We start from the raw sequence: 10,409 nt of genomic DNA on the forward strand, positions 1-10,409 counted from the left end.
TCTGAAGGTCAATATTCCATTATAATCATAGCGCCACCAGCTGGCAAGAGGAAATGACTCGTTTTACACTAACTTCAACATGCAACGTCTAATCTGCGCCAAACTTCACATATTTGGAAAGATTCCTGGCCTGAAGGCGTCTACATGCCAATATTCAGTTTTAGACATAGCGCCACCAGCTGGTAGCAGGACGTTTGGCTCATATACATTACTTTGTATTTTCCTTTTAAATAAACATTGCCCAGTGTTTATTGTGCCCTAAAGCCACCTGGAGCCGGTGAGTCTGGGTACGAGTGCCCTTTCTTCGCTGCTTGCAGGTTTAATTTCTATTGGAACTTTGGAGCTGGTTCATGAATCTTTTGACTCAGATCAGAACTTCAGCGCATGTGGTGAATTGTTTGATTTAGATCATAACTTGGGAGCGGATTACTGAATCATTATTCAGATTGGGTCCAGAGAGAGTGTAATCATTTAAATTAGATTAGATCAGTTTGGTTTGTGAATTTGATATAGAGCAGAATTTCAGTACAGGCTTACAAATCTATTGATTCATATCAGAACTTTGGAACAGGTTCACGAATCATTTTGAGAATTGAAAGATTCTTGATATGCACTTCAAAGTCCCAATCTGAAATTATGGTTCACAAATCATTATTCAGATCGGGACACTGAAATGGGTATCACGATTAATTTTGTTTTAGATCAGTGTTTCAGTGTGTGTATCATAAATTATTTGATTCAGGAGCGGGTTTGTTAATCTTTTGATTCAGATGGATCTTCTTAGCGTGGATTTTGAATCGTTTAATTTAGATTGGAACTTCATAGTGGGTTTGTGAATCTTTTGATTCAAACTGGAACTACTGAGTTTGTTTTTTTTTAACCATGGCTAATTTTTGTGAGGGATGTGTTGCCAGGTTGATAAAGCAATAAATGTACAACTTAAGAAGACACATAGGACGAATATAGAGATGCCGTTTTAAAAGGATTAAAAGAGCTTTGGATAGTTTCCATATACTAGTCTACATCAACTCTGAATAAAGAAAAGAGAGGTTTAGAGCCAGATTTTTGTTTATGTATTTGAAATTATGTACGTCTGTTGTTATGTCCCCAACAATGTTAAAATCAAACCCATGCCTTAGATATTTGATAACTCTAAAACAAACAAACATGACCTTAATGTATTTTGTTTGTCGGAGCAGCCGATAGAGTGCGCTGTTTTACACTGTTGACTCTGAATGGATGGTCAACCAAACGACAATGAAATCTCTGTCCAAATGAGCTCTGTATCTCATGAATGACTGTTCTGTTTCACTGCTGTATATTAATCTACATATTGTAACTCTTTAAAATGAAATAATATGCAGGAATGCTTCAGTGCTGCCCACGATCTGAGCTGAAGATGACGTAAACTAGCATTGTTTTGTGCTTTATGATATCTTGTGTTGTCGACTGACAGAAAAACAGCATTCATGTGACCATGACGGACAGATTTACCTCTGTGGGTGATGCTGTGCATGGTAGTAATATATTACAGTTTTTCTGGGTGTTTCTTGACAGTTTATTCAGGAAACACACTCTTCACAGTTCAGACATAATTTTTGTGCCTTTACTTACAGAAAAGTACTGTGACGGTAATGAGGAACAGATGTAATACTCTTTTTTATTATTATTATTATTATTATTACAGATTATTAGTTTAGTCATGTACCATTTGGTATTTACATTGCACTTAAAATACCAGGTAATGTAGGTAAGACAACAAGTTATGTTGCCAAACAGCTGTATATAAACAGGGCTGTAAACACAAGCCTGTTTAAATGACTCTGTAACATTTCTGACACTTCTGTGTCAGTGTTTGTCATGACATGCTGTCATGCTTGTGGCACTTTAGCAAGACTTGCCCAAAAATAAAAAGGCAATAACCGTGTCAGGTTTTATGTAGTCAAAGAGGTTGGGTTATTTTAATTTTGTTAACATGCTTTAGCTTAGGGCGTAAATCTCACAAAAACATGCATTTGTCACAGTTTAACCCGAACCTATTTTAATCAGGGCTCCCTAAATTCTCAGTATAGCATATAAAAATACTAATGAATTTAAATATTTGCATTTTAAATATTTTTTAAAAATAGTAGTATAATAGTAATAGTAATAATAGTATATACGATTATATTGTTATTTTTTATTTAAATTGGCATGAATTAATTAAAAGCAGTACATGAATCAAGCTATATGCATTTAACGTACACACACACACACACACACACACACACACACACACACACACATATATATATATATATATATATATATATATATATATATATATATATATATATATATATATATATATATATATATATATTCATGTACAGATTGAAAAGTGACCTTAAAGACATTTATGGTGTTACAAAAGATGGGGTGAATGTTACCTGGATATATTCTTGACAGATTCATTCTGATATAATCTCAAATATTAGTTTTCCTTCCTACACTGTTTTCTCTCAGCTGTCAAAGTTTGATCTACCTGACACCGAAAGTTCATTTCTATCCCAGCAACTGCTTGGGTAGCTATGACAGTCTTTTCCTCATTTGGCGGAATACCGTGGTCCAGCTGTCAGCAGGGTTCACAGACGTCTGTTTCAACCCCCTCAACTGCAAAACGCTACGAGAGACTGAGCGCATGAGTTAAAATTAGCTCTTAGTCAACCCAGCGCTTCACAGGTCAGGACATAAAGGAGCGAGGGGTCTCTCCAGACGCTCTAAACTGTCTCCGCGTACCGTCTTTCCCTCATCCAGGACACACATCAACCAGATCTCTACCTCCCTTCTTATTGGTCATTCTTTCTCTCTCTCTCTTTTCTCAGTCATTCTGCTCGCTACAGACTTGGACGGAGGACAATACAGTTCTCACAGACTGCCAGTGCTCGGACAGTCTCTGTAGGAACAGAAGACAACCTAAAGAACGGACAACAAAAAGGAGCGTCTTTGTGATGGTTTATTCCAGGAACAGATGGACATTAAAGTGGACGTTTCATGTGACACATTTTTGAAGTCTTCGCTGACTTTATATCAAAGTCATCTGTGAACGGATACCTGTAACTTGGGACCATATAAAAAAGGTATGTTGTATAATAAAAAAAAACATTATGGGTATTTATCATCAATATAGGAACGTTTTTTACAGTGTTAACAGAGTAACTGAAATGGCATTTGTGAACTTATTTCTAGTATATTGTTTTTTGTTTGTGTATGTTTTGTGTGTGTATGTATGTATGAATATATAAATATATTTGCACGTGATATTTAAATATGGGTGGGTGTGTGTGTGTTTGTTTGTTGGTCAACATTTGTTTTTTTTATCCATTTCATGTATCTTTGTACATTTTTACTTTATTATTCATCATTTTGTGTTATGATTAGTTTTTTACTGTTCAAATTTGGCTGAGAAGCTTATTATCAAAAGGCTCTTTTTGTGCGTACTTCACAGACGGGTCTCAAGCCTAGTCCTAGACCAAATGTAAATCTGAGCAGTTTCAGAGTTTGAAAGAAACTTGCACTGACTGATGTTAAAACAGGTCAGTGCACACCAGTAATGCTTTTTTATAAAAAATGACTTAAAGGTCGTAATCCCGGTTCAGGCTAAGCCCTGTCTATGAACCGGGCCATAGTGCGACTACATGCCTTGTTTTTTCCAAAAAAATCCTTCAGATTTACATCGAAGGAGGGGCTCAAATCATACAAATACTTTTTAAACTTGGTAGCAAATAGATAAAGCAATTAACAAACCACTTTGTAAACGCCCACTCGCAAGTATCACAATCTCGTTTTATTTGTGTCTATGTGCGTGGTGACCATGCAACTGAGAAATTTGCTTGTCTCTGACTTCATTGTGAGTAAGGGCAGCTTTTAGGAAGAGCTTCATCAGATTGCGCTTAGCGATTCCATTTCCTACCGAAGGAGTTTCTCTGACGCTGGCCCACATGAGCCGGCTGCCAGCGCTTCGGCACTTTGAAGTCGTCGGTGACAGAGATGATGTCTTAAATCAGCCTGTGTGACTCGATATTCTCTCTGGACTTTAGGGTCTGTCTAAACATTTCAGGTTTGTGGAGGACGTCCACATGTGGGTGAGCAGAAAGAGAAGAGATGCCTGTGTTTAGACTCACAATGCATTTTGCAAATAATGAGCTGTCATAATGTGGAGGAACCACGCAATGCCATGGACACGGCGTGCAGCGGTTTGTGAAAACAAACGTCTCTGATTACTTTCATGCCCGTAGAACTGAGCAGGCCAGTGTTGGATCACCGGCCGCAGTTAGCGTATGAACTAATGACCTGACGCTCGGAGATAAGACGCGGTGCATGACATCAGCGCTCCAGTTCTGCACTGCCATGTGAGAGACAACAACAAGCTCGTGCTCGTACCTTCGGGCCGCGTTGTCGTCATGGCGACAAAACACAGACCGCTTGTTTAGAAGGTTTAGTTCATTGAAATGTGTTTCGTTTATTTTAAACGAAAAGTGTCGGTTCTAAATGTCGACTAACGTCGATGTTGATTGATTTTAGTAAAACAGGCGCTTGCGAAAAAGTACATGCTTAGGGATTTGTTAAGGAACTTTGCAAATACATCAGATATGAATCATTCAGTACTATTTCAAAGTAACATGCAGTTTCATAGTACCATGGTATTTGAATATGATATAACTGGCTACTGTACCATAGTTTTGAACATGTACGTATGTGTATACGACCATGGCATAAACAATGCATGTAATAATTTGCATTATGAATATGGTTGTCATAGTACCAAAGTATATATCAGAATAAATGGTATTAAAATATATGGCTTGTACTGAATATATGGCTTGCACTGTACCATGGTATTCTTTGCAGTTTCTTAAATTTTTTTAAAAGAATTAAAAAAAATCAAGCATTCATCAAATGGATCAAAAGTGACAATAATGACAATGTTTCAAAAATAAATGCTGTTCTTTTTATTTTTAAAAAAACTTTCATTAAAAAAACAAGTGTATTTTGGTTTCCATAAAATTATGAAGCAGCACAGCTATTTTTGACATTGATAATAATGTAAATGTATCTTTTGTTTTACAGGAATAATTAGCATTTTAGAATATATTCAAATAGAAAATGGTTATTTTAAATAATCAAAGTATTTTACAATATTGCTGTTTTTACTGTATTTTTGATTGAATAAATGTAGCATTGGTGAGCAAGACTTCTTTTAAACTTTTTACGTTTGCATTTAAATCCTTACAGTAAAACATCTGAACGGTACTGTAATCCTTTGATTATCATCACTTTACCGTGGTACTTCCATGGTACTCTTTTAGTAAGGTTGGTGATATAGTGATATAGTAGTCATATTTTACGTCCTCAGGATTTGAGTTCTTAATCACATGTAAGAAAAAGCTTGCAAGTCATCAAGAAAATAGGGAAGTATGTTAGTTTTTAAAGGACTTGTTGCAGATGAGGCATAGGGCATGTATAAAATGTTAAACTCTTCACCTGCTAGTACTCAAGGCTGTATAGCGTCAGTCTTCACTCCTTCAGGAAGGGTGTGTGTCTCTAAAAATGACACAGTCGTGGGACGCAGAATTAACATTATATCATTACAGCCAAAGCAGGCTCTGTGGTGAGATCATCTCTCTGCTGCAGCCCACACCTATTGTTAAAAAAAGAAAAAAAAAAAGAAAAATGTGGCGGCGAGCCAAAAGCATTACGGCAGACGCTGAGAGATCTGGGGTCGCTCGTGGCTTTGTGCTTTTTCTGCAAATCTCTTCCAAAGCAGAAACCATGGATAGGTTTTTTCTGATGGATTAGTTGCGACATAGTACTAATTGCTCATTTTATGTTTAGTTTATTCTTTAATCCAAAGCGATTTGACTACACTTAAAGAAACAGTTCACCAAAAAACGAACATTTGCAGAAAATATACTCACGCTAGGGCCGTCCAAGCTGTAGAGTAGTTTGTTTCTTCATTAAAACATATTTGGGGATATGTGGCATACCGTCACCTGCTCACCAATGGATGCTTTGCATTGAATGGGTGCCGTCAGAATGAGAGTCCAAACAGCTGAAAGTCCATCGCTTAACGTCTTGTAAAGTAAAAATCTGCAAGCAAATGCATCAATGAGATTTTTATTTATTTATTTTTTAAAGGAAAGAATTATGTACTTAGGCCAGAAGTTTGTGATGTTTTTTTTTTTTTTTTATCAGCTCAGAACTCTCATTCTGACGGCACCCATTCACTGCAGAAGATCTGTTAGTGAGTATGAAATGGAATGCAAAATTTCTTAATCCGCTCCTATGAAAAAACAAACTTATCTATATCTTGGACGGCCTGAGGGTGTGTAAAGCATCATTAGATATAGTGTGATACAAGAGTTGAACCACTTTAGCTTTTTTGTCCTCGGTTTTACTGTGCGGGGGGAAATGACATCATCTTTCCTTCCATCAGAAAGGCATCTGTTCATCTGGTCATTCGTCCACTGTGACCGGCGATCGGAGCAGAACCATGCGGCCATATGAAAACATGCTTATCAGTAACGTTTGCTCATCAATCACAGCTGAGCAGGACAAAGGAGATCACTGTGATATAAACGACTCCCAAAGCGTGTATGAAGCTAACACTGAAGTCATTACGCATCAAGTGTTTCTCATTCTGTGTCAGCAGATGTCTTTGTGAAGGAGGTGATTTTGAACGAGCCGTTTGTGCAATGGAAAGAATGCTCCAGATAGCAGAGCTATTCCTGAGAAATGGCACGTCATATTGCATCACTGCCGCAGTCTTTGCTGACCGTGGGTCGTTTTCAGCGCCGTCTGAAAATGTCTGCATTTTCTGTTTTTATTATGATGATGTTGACTTTACTTGTGCTATTGTTTATTTCCAAATCCCTATCCCGAGACCAACATTTCATACTCTAAACTCCTCATGGACAGTTCAAGATATTCACTAAACTGGACTGCAAAATATACAAATAATTCCATCGTTTCCAAGTTCATGATTCTATCTACCTGTTCTATTGTTTTATCCATCTTTCCATCCATCTATCCTTCCCTCAATGTGTCATTCCATCCATCCATCCATCCATCCATCCATTGTTTTAACATTCCTTTAATCACCATTTTGTCCATCATATATTCTTTCCATTATTTCATCTAAATTCATTCATCATCCATCCATTCATTCAGATTTAGCATTCTATTGTTTTATTCATTTGTGCTATCCATCATTGCATCTATTGTTCTCTCTTTCATTCTGTCATTTGATCTACATCTATCCATTCTATCATTGTATCCATTTATTGTCCCAGCCATTCATCCATTCATTGTATCTTTTTTGTCTATTATTCTTTTATTTGTTCCATCATCCATGTATTTTCCTGTTGTTCCATTGTTACATCTATCCATCCATTCATCCGTCTATTGTTCTTTCCACCTATCCATCAGTCCATCCATCCATTGTTTTATTGTCTCATCCGTTTATCTATTATTCCATCTATCATTCTGTTTCCTCCAGGCTCCTTTTTCTATCTATCTATCTATCTATCTATCTATCTATCTATCTATCTATCTATCTATCTATCTATCTATCTATCTATCTATCCATCCATCATCCATCCATCCATCCATCCATCCATCCATCCATCCATCCATCCATCCATCCATCCATCCATCCATCCATTGTATCTATCTGTCATTTCAACCATCCATTTGTTTGTCCTATCATTATAATATATTAAATATAATTATAAAACAGATCGTTCCGGTACTTGATTCTGATTGGTTGAGCTGTAAATTACTCTACAAACGTACACTTCTTTGTTTCTGCAGGTGTGTGTTGCTCAGTTCCCGAGGAACTATATTGTTTGGCGGGCAAATGTTTTTATTAATATCATTACATTTTATTTATGCTTTGTTTTATTTTGTAAAACCTTGCAACATATACAGAAGTCCATGTTGTACCTAACAAAGGCCCTTAGCATTATATTTATTCTACAGAAGCTGCTACATTCAGTTTTTTATAGATAATTGTCTATCTGTGTTTATTTTGCTATAACGACTGACTTGATTTTACTTTTTACATGGCATTCAGGGCTAGAGAGAGACAAAGATGAGAAAAGAGGCTATTTCAGTACAGTAGTATACTGTGTGACCGTCATGAAGTACAGTATAAGAGTCCTCTTGAACTCTCACCTAAAACGCAACTCCACATTTTCATCATGTGCCATTTTAAACTAGGCAGTACTTTATGATCACTATTTTTGTATGCACTCTTCAACCTCTCTCTCTCTCTCTCCTTCTCTCTCCTTCTCTCTCTCTCCTTCTCTCTCTCTCTCTCTCTCTCTCTCTCTCTCTCTCTCTCTCTCTCTCTCTCTCTCTCTCTCCCTCTCTCTCTCTCTCTCTCTCTCTCTCTCTCTCTCTCTCTCTCTCTCTCTCTCTCTCTCTCTCTCTCTCTCTCTCTCTCTCTCTCTCTCTCTCTCTCTCTCTCTCTCTCTCTCTCTCTCTCTCTCTCTCTCTCTCTCTCTCTCTCTCTCTCTCTCTCTCTCTCTCTCTCTCTCTCTCTCTCTCTCTCTCTCTCTCTCTCTCTCTCTCTCTCTCTCTCTCTCTCTCTCTCTCTCTCTCTCTCTCTCTCTCTCTCTCTCTCTCTCTCTCTCTCTCTCTCTCTCTCTCTCTCTCTCTCTCTCTCTCTCTCTCTCTCTCTCTCTCTCTCTCTCTCTCTCTCTCTCTCTCTCTCCATCCCATGTAGGGTGACATCAGGTCACATTTATTAGATTAAGGCTATGGTCCTATCATGCCAGCGCTGGACGGCTCATTGCCCACATGCTTGTTGAATGACCGTATGCACTCTGACTGAATTTGAGCACTTCATACAATAGTCAGATGTTTCCTAATATCACTGGACCACATAAACATAGCTCAAAATGCATTTCTGCATTTGTCAGATGCTTTATCTGCAACTTGCATAGCATCCAAGGTACGCATTTACATTTGTATCATTCAACATCCACTTGAATGACGCCAGTTAAAGGATGAGTCAATCAGATCAGGAATGTGTGTTAAGATTTGATGTTGGCTTTGACTTTAAGTGCATTCATGCATAAATAGCTGTTGTGCGCTTGTGATATGGGTATTTTTAGCGGCTCACACTACAGGAAGGTGCAGGAGGAAATGGCAGATGGTCAGAGCTTGTGCCGTTGTGATGAGAACAAGACTGGAGATGTGGAAGATTGTACGGTAAACATGTTACAGAGGAGAATACTTGATGTTGGCAAAACTGCATTCTGTTAGGCTTTCAGCGTCAACTTTGTCATACATGTTTGTGCAAGAATGCCTTTAGAGCAATAAAAATGGACTTAGTTAATCAGAATTCAAGTCTAATTTTCCAATTAGAATATAGAAGAATATTTAACTTAATTACATTGCATTATATATTAAGAGTTATTTTCAATATTTTGCACTTTTAATTTAACTTTCCAGTTTAAATATATAAAAAAAACCTCTGAAATGTACAATTGCACAATATTAAAACTTATTAAAACGAGCTTATTTTGTCTTTCTTGGCAGATTTTTCCACTTGTTTAATGTATAAAAATCTTGCATATTTAAGATGCATTATTTCTATCTTGTTTTAAAGATTTGTAAACATTTCAACTTAAAAAAAAAAAAAAAAAGTCCAACCAACTAATTCAGATTCAGTTTTCTCTCCCTCTGATGTTCAGCAGGTCTTTTGCATTCAGCTGTTGATCTCATTGAGAAATTAAATAATCTTTGCAGGGATTGTTTTGGACATTTTCTGAAAATAAAGCAAGGTTAATCCTAAAATTGACCTATTTCTCTCTCTCAGAGAGGGCAGGCACAGATAGTTGTTTGTCTGATGTGTTAAAATAATGACCATATGATGAGCTTAATTTTGGCAATCATATTATCAACACAAACGCAGCGTGTCAGTTTGTGCCAGATGAATTGTCAGCGCGAGAGTTTCTCTGCCCTTATTTAGTCACAGTGCTCCAGCCTTCACATGGCTGAGACAAACTCTGATGTTTTCCTCCAGAACTGGAGATGTCTGTGTGTCTGTGTGGCGGAGGATGGGGGAGAAAATATTTACACAACTGTTACCACCTGCCATTATGGATGACGTTATAGCACTGGGTTGAAACTAAGGCGGTATCTGATACCTTGAAAAAAACCTGTTTGCATTTCTGTATATTTCAATAGTGCATGATTTTACTAGTGTGTACCAGCGTGGTAAAAAAAAAAAAAAAAAAAAAAAAAAAAAATATATATATATATATATATATATATATATATATATATATATATATATAATGCAAATAAACAAACAAATATTTTTATTATTAGTTAAAAACTGAAAATCTTAGATTTAAAAA

General features: G+C 36.8%; 1 protein-coding gene across 3 annotated transcripts in view; it reads left to right on the forward strand.

Annotated features, from left to right (window-relative positions):
• Positions 1–2,701: 2,701 nt before the first annotated feature.
• Positions 2,702–10,409, forward strand: part of LOC122324653 (filamin-A-interacting protein 1) — a 26,774-nt gene continuing 19,066 nt past the window's right edge. For 2 of the 3 annotated variants that reach the window (XM_043219228.1, XM_043219229.1), the window contains exon 1: positions 2,702–3,119. The gene's annotated coding sequence lies outside the window, so the exon portion shown is untranslated. The remainder of the gene's footprint in view (positions 3,120–10,409) is intronic. The other variant, XM_043219227.1, reaches the window with a different exon arrangement.

The sequence above is a fragment of the Puntigrus tetrazona genome, chromosome 20 (genome assembly GCF_018831695.1).
Source record: "Puntigrus tetrazona isolate hp1 chromosome 20, ASM1883169v1, whole genome shotgun sequence".
Classification (NCBI taxonomy): Eukaryota; Metazoa; Chordata; class Actinopteri; order Cypriniformes; family Cyprinidae; genus Puntigrus; species Puntigrus tetrazona.